Consider the following 6,189-nt stretch of genomic DNA (forward strand, 5'->3'; position numbering starts at 1 on the left):
TCCCGCACCCCCTCGTGTCGTGGGCTGTCAGGCTCCCGCACCCCCTCGTGTCGTGGGCTGTCAGGCTCCCGCACCCCCTTGTGTCGTGGGCTGTCAGGCTCCCGCACCCCATCTTGTCGTGGGCTGCCAGGCTCCCGCACCCCCTCTTGTCGTGGGCTGCCAGGCTCCCGCACCCCCTCGTGTCGAGGGCTGTCAGGCTCCCGCACCCCCTCATGTCGTCGGCTGTCAGGCTCCCGCACCCCCTCGTGTCGAGGGCTGTCAGGCTCCCGCACCCCCTCGTGTCATGGGCTGTCGGGCTCCCGCACCCCCTCGTGCCGTGGGCTGTCGGGCTCCCGCGCCCCCCCCCTCGTGTCGTGGGCTGTCAGGCTCCCGCACCCCCTCATGTCGTCGGCTGTCAGGCTCCCGCACTCTCCCCTTGTCATTGTCTGTGGAGAAGATTAATACATATTTTCATTTTTCAGGTTTTCTCTTATAAAACAAGATCCCTGAGCTTCTGTCTCTGACCGAAAAAATGGCGTCTGACAAGTCGCTGCTGTCTGCAGAAATGAACACAAACATGGAGGAAGCGCTGTATGAACAGATGCTGATGAAGGTACGAAGATGAATTGGAGAGGCCAGCAATCACCGGGTGAATGTCTCCTCCGTCAGCCGCCGGGGGCGCTGCAGTCTCCAACATTTACCTAATGTGTATTGTTGGCTTTAGACCCCTCACAGTTGTACTATTTTGGTGCAGGAAAAATCAGTTTGCAGAACCATCCTGTTCATGTTACTCACTGATTCTCACTTGTTGCCTCATTTCAGGCCAAACAGGAGATACAGAGCAGAATACCGAACTTACCAGAAAGCAGACAGATCAGACCCCAGCCGGGTGAGATGGGCATCCTCTGATTATTATCCAGATTACTTTGTGCATATTATGTGACAGATACCACAGTGGGGCAGTGGGGTCTTATTGACTGCAACGGTCACATGATGCAACCAACGTGGGGGGTCACATAATTTCTTATGCAGTTGATTACATGTAAATGCTGCTTGGCTTTTGCCGATTTTATTGTGTTTTTGTTCACTTTTTGTTTTTATTTCTGTGTTAGGTTTCTGCATTAAAACTCGCACATCCAAAAATACCAAAATCTTTATTAACATCTGCAAGTCGAAACAGATCCCAGCGGCCCCGGACCTGACGGAGCAGGAGTTAGTCAGCATCCTGGAATCTGATGATCCCTCCGTCTATCGAGTCCCCATGAGCCTTGGAGAGCCCCACGTTGAAGTTGATAATAGTACGTTTTTTTTTTAATACAGCGCTTCTCTTTTTAAAGGGATAGTCCAGAGATATCCTTAAAGGGGTTAAAATAGCAAGTATTACAACTTACTAATCCTCAATGGTCAAAGGTGCCATCTCCACAGGTTCTGGTAGGTCCACTTCCAGTCTGCGGAATAAAGTTTGACATCTTGTTGTTGACTTTTGAACTTTTTTGGTTTAGATTTGCGACTTAGAGGGATTGTCCACTACTTGGATTCCCCTTTAAGAACTTATACCACTTATTCATAGCAGCCCTACTAAGGTCAATGGATTGAGTCGGCACCGCAAAGTATCTAAGTCCTGGTGCACTTTGTCCTACAGGAAGAGGCGGCTGCTCGGCGTACGACATAGTGATTAATGGCACCTTCTTTGAGAAAATTACGGTAACTGCAATTGCTTATTCCGACATACGAGCTGTCTGCTCTCCTTTGTGTCAGCTCCTTACTTTGTATTTTTTTTATTAGAATAATGAGCTTTTCAGGGAATTTTTTATCACCGTGGCCATGGAGGGACTAGAGAACAAGTACGAAATGGAGCTGTCAAGAGGTAACGACTGCATCACTGATCTTTTCCTTGATTTTTCCATCGACCACACAAGGACTTGTTCTTTCGTGGAGCAAGTTTACCATATAATATATTGAACATTTTTATGTACCAACCTGTTGTATGGCACCGTATCAAATGCCTTTGAAAAGTCCAGATAGACAACATCCACTAAGTTTCCCTGGTCCAACCTGAACTTACCTCTCCATAGAATCTTTTCAGATTAGTTTGCAGGACAGATCCCTCATAATCATATGTTTAGGTTATTCTTATTGAGGTGCTCCAGGTTAGTATCTCTTAGAAAACCCTCAAAGTTGTTGCCCACAGTACAAGTTAAACTTACCGACCTATAAATTCCAGGCTCAGATGTTATGCCCTTCTTGAATATTGGTACCACATTTGCTATGTGGGTGTAACCCTGGTGGATATGGGCCCACTGCCCCACGGGAGGGTTGTGACTAGGTGTCTACTGGGTCTCCACTAGAACCTCTGGTGGTGAGGATAGACTGGGCCGCCAGTAGACACCAGGTACCACTTCAGTGCAGTTCCCGGGACTGCAGCAGCATTCCGGAGGTACCAGGGTACCAGACTCAGGAGAGCGAAGACAAGGACTAGGTCAGACAGTCTGAGATCAGGGCAGGAAGCACAGATTCAGGATAGAGAAAAATGGCAAGGGGGACAGGGGTTTTTGATACCAGAAAACTCCTTTAACGCTTGCAACCTCTGTTGCTTGACTGCTACTCAAACAGTCAAATCAGTCAGTAAGAATTTAGGGAACTTCCATGGCGATATTTTGCATCAGTATTTGTTAGCAGACGCCAGGAGTGGATCCAAAACAGAAGAGGTGAAAGTGTTTCAGTTACTATTTTTCACTGTGTTTGTTCCCCTCTGGTTTTCAGCTTACAAATACTGATGTAAATTAGTGCCCAAAATACTCACTGTGTGAATGAGGCGAGGAAGCTGCTTGTAGTACTGTAATAGAAGTCCTTATTCTGAGGATGAGTTCTGTAATTCTTGTCTTCTCTGCTCCATCAAACTCCCCAGAGCAGGGGCAACCCCTGGAGCAAAACTTCTGGCGACAGATGTCCAGACGTATGACTCAGTGATGTGTGATGGACCCCGACTCCCAAACAAAATGAATCAGACACATACAAAATAAATACACAAATCATTGCAATTAGGTGTCAAACGTTCTCAACTTTATTTAAATTTACATGACACCGAAAATGGCACAACCCTCGACTCACGAAGAGTCACCCTCCAGCACTCAGGAGAGGAAAACCCCCTGTGGAGGAAACCTCTAGGGAACCATGGCTGGAAGGCTGCCCTTCCCTTGGGCTTAGAGAGTTAGTGCCGATATATGACGGAGTTTTAGAATTTCTACATATTTACAGAGAACGACATAACAAATATAGACTATTAATGTGATAAACTGGATGTGGGAGAGATCTGGCTGCGATATCTGTCACCACATTTATTGCTGGAACGAATTTAGTTGATCTGATTTCCCAGGTGGATCTACCACTTCTCCCTTACAGATCCAGCTCCGTCTCTCAAGATGTTGGGTACTTGGTTACAGGGGTTGCTCATTATGGATAACCCCTAATAGGATGAGTATCCCCTCCCCCTCCCAATTTATCACCCATTAAAGTCAAGGATCCATCCATGAACTCCCAAAGAAGAGCAGCTCTTTGTACATAGTAACAGAAGGGGATCCTGTTTTGGGGACCCCCCCTCTGTTACCTTCCCTTCCCCCCGGGGTGTCTAAGAAGACAACCCCTTTCCCTGCTAGAACCTCCAAATTACACCAACATTGGCACATTACGTGGGGTGGTCAAGCTCAAGGTCCTCAGGCGCATCATCAGTAATGGCGCTGATCATGGCAGCGCGGCATTCTTTTATGGAATCTTCTTTATGACACTTGTTTATGCCCTCACAATAGTTGTCATGGTTACTACAAGGGCTATTACTAGTGTTGAGCATTCCGATACTGAAATATCGGGTGTCGGCCGATATTCGCGGTATCGGAATTCCGATACTTAATTCCGATACTTTTGCAATATCGTATACCGGAATCGGAAGTTCCCATAATGCAATGAGCCATTTTCATTTTATTCAGCCAATGAGGATCCTAAGAAGTGTGGGCACATCCTATTAGGCATGTAGGCATCTTAACTAATGGCATGGCTGTGATTGGCTGCTGAAATGATGTCATGATGCACTATAAAAGCCGCCGCCGCCATTTTGAGCTCACTCTGCTGTGAATTCAGTTAGGGATAGGACGCTGTTGTTCTGAGGGACAGTTTTAGCTACCTATTTGGTCTATTCTGCTTTACCCAAGCTACTTTATAAATCGCTGTGCCTTGCAGTGCTAGTGCACAGTTCTCTGTGCTGTTCACCACTGTCTGCAAGGTCTGTGTGTGTGAGTGCAGCTCACCCTGTAGTGTGTGCTTCAGCCAAGTCTGGTTGTAGTGCACTCAGTGTGTGTCACTGCCTCATACATTGTCCTTTTTTGCCAATTCATAATTTTTCCTGATATCTCCTATTAGTGTGGTGGTTCCATCCGTATTCAGCTAAATTTGTTCCAAACACACTATATAGGAGTAGACAGAGAAATTTTTTTGGTCTTGCAGCGCTAGTGCACAGTGCTCTGCATCTGTACTGTTCACCGCTGTCTGCAAGGTCTGGTGTGTGAGTGCAGCTCACCCTGTAGTGTGTGCTTCAGCCACGTCTGGTTATAGTGCACTCAGTGTGTGTCACTGCCTCATACATTGTCCTTTTTTGCCAATTCATAATTTTTCCTGATATCTCCTATTAGTGTGGTGGTTCCATCCGTATTCAGCTAAATTTGTTCCAAACACACTATATAGGAGTAGTTAGAGGAGCCTTTCTGCAGCATTGGGCCCTGCAGCCCCAGCCAGATTAGTATTAGCCTATTTTTTGCAGCCTCATCTATTGCATTGTAGGTTACCTTCCTACATTGTAATAGCTACAAAAGGTTTGTGATACTATCGTTATTACATCTTTAGGCACATCCAGTGTCTTTTTGTGACAAAAAAAACCTAAATAAAGTTCACCAAACACTCCACTTTACAGTTGTGTAGGCCACATTAGCTCATATTAAAGTCTAGTCCACACTTTATAAAATTAGTGTTTCTTATACCTGTTAGCAGCTGTTCAGGAATAAGCACACTAAGCCCTTAGTACTTTTCTGCCTATCTTTATCAGTCTACCAAGATGAAGAAGGCAGGGAGTAAGGCATGTGGGCGTGGGCGTGGAGTTTCTGCAGGGAGAGGACGTGAGGATTCTGTGCCTGCAGGGAGAGGACGTGGGGATTCTGTGCCTGCTGCGGGCACCAGTGACTCAGCATCCCCCAGTTTTACCAGGGAACAGTCCTTTATGCGCAGCTTTGTATGAGCTAGCCGTACCCCACTGCTGCGGGAGGACCAAATTGAAGCCGTTGTCGGATGGATGGCAGCTAACGCATCGACTTCAATTAGTTCCTGATCCTCTCAGGTCCTGAGCACTGAAGAGCACCCATCTGTCTCTTCACCACCTGCCAAATTGCCCAGGCAGTCAGAGAGCCCTGGACAGGAGCCATCTCTACTTCTGTTCTCTGAATCTCTTGGCTTGGAAAGAGGGGGCCAGCCAAGCAGAATTCGAGAATTTGAAGAAGAGGTAGTATGCAGTGATGTGCAACCGTTTTGTCTCTCTGAATCGGAAGAGGCGGGTGGGCCAGTGCCTATGGTCAGCAGCACACCTCAGTACGCATCTGATGATGAGACTCAGGTGCCACTTTCTGGTGCGTAGTGCTGTCGAGACTACCCAGGAGAAGCAGTTGTTTGAAGAGGGTGGTGTAGATGATGAGGTCCTTGACCCATCATGGCGTGAGGGACAGGAAGGTGGTGGGAGCAGCTCTGAGGAAGAGATTCCCTGAACAGCCCAAAAAGGAGGGAGAGGGAGGGGGCAGACTTGGTTGCCTGTAGCCTCCACTTCGGCACCCATTAGGAGCATGGCTCTTCCAAAATCCAAAGCGGGCGCTCCCAAGACTTGCAGTGCCTGGTCCTTTTTTGACACAGTTGCAGATGACATTTGCTTTGTCAAATGCAAGCTGTGTAATCAGAAGGTGAAAAGAGGGAAAAGTGTCAGCAACCTCAATACCACAAATATGTGGAAACATGTGCGGACCAAGCACGTGGTGGAGTTACAAAAACACCCTAAAGACCTAGGCCAACCTACAGCGCCACCTACCACCTCTTCAGCTCATGTTGTAGCCTCTTCCTCCAGCTCACACACAGCTGGTTCGGCTTCCTCACAGGATCGCCATGGAAGAATCTCTGGCACTG

General features: G+C 47.5%; 1 long non-coding RNA gene across 1 annotated transcript; it reads left to right on the top strand.

Moving 5' to 3' along the window:
- Positions 1-471: 471 nt before the first annotated feature.
- Positions 472-1,171, top strand: LOC141206903 (uncharacterized). Its single transcript, XR_012277420.1, has 3 exons — positions 472-592; positions 802-868; positions 1,092-1,171. It is a non-coding gene; the product is annotated as an uncharacterized lncRNA (long non-coding RNA).
- Positions 1,172-6,189: the final 5,018 nt, after the last annotated feature.

Source organism: Phyllobates terribilis, unplaced genomic scaffold, assembly GCF_046119375.1.
Source record: "Phyllobates terribilis strain yellow unplaced genomic scaffold, ASM4611937v1 Scaffold_144__1_contigs__length_4642544, whole genome shotgun sequence".
Lineage (NCBI taxonomy): Eukaryota > Metazoa > Chordata > Amphibia > Anura > Dendrobatidae > Phyllobates > Phyllobates terribilis.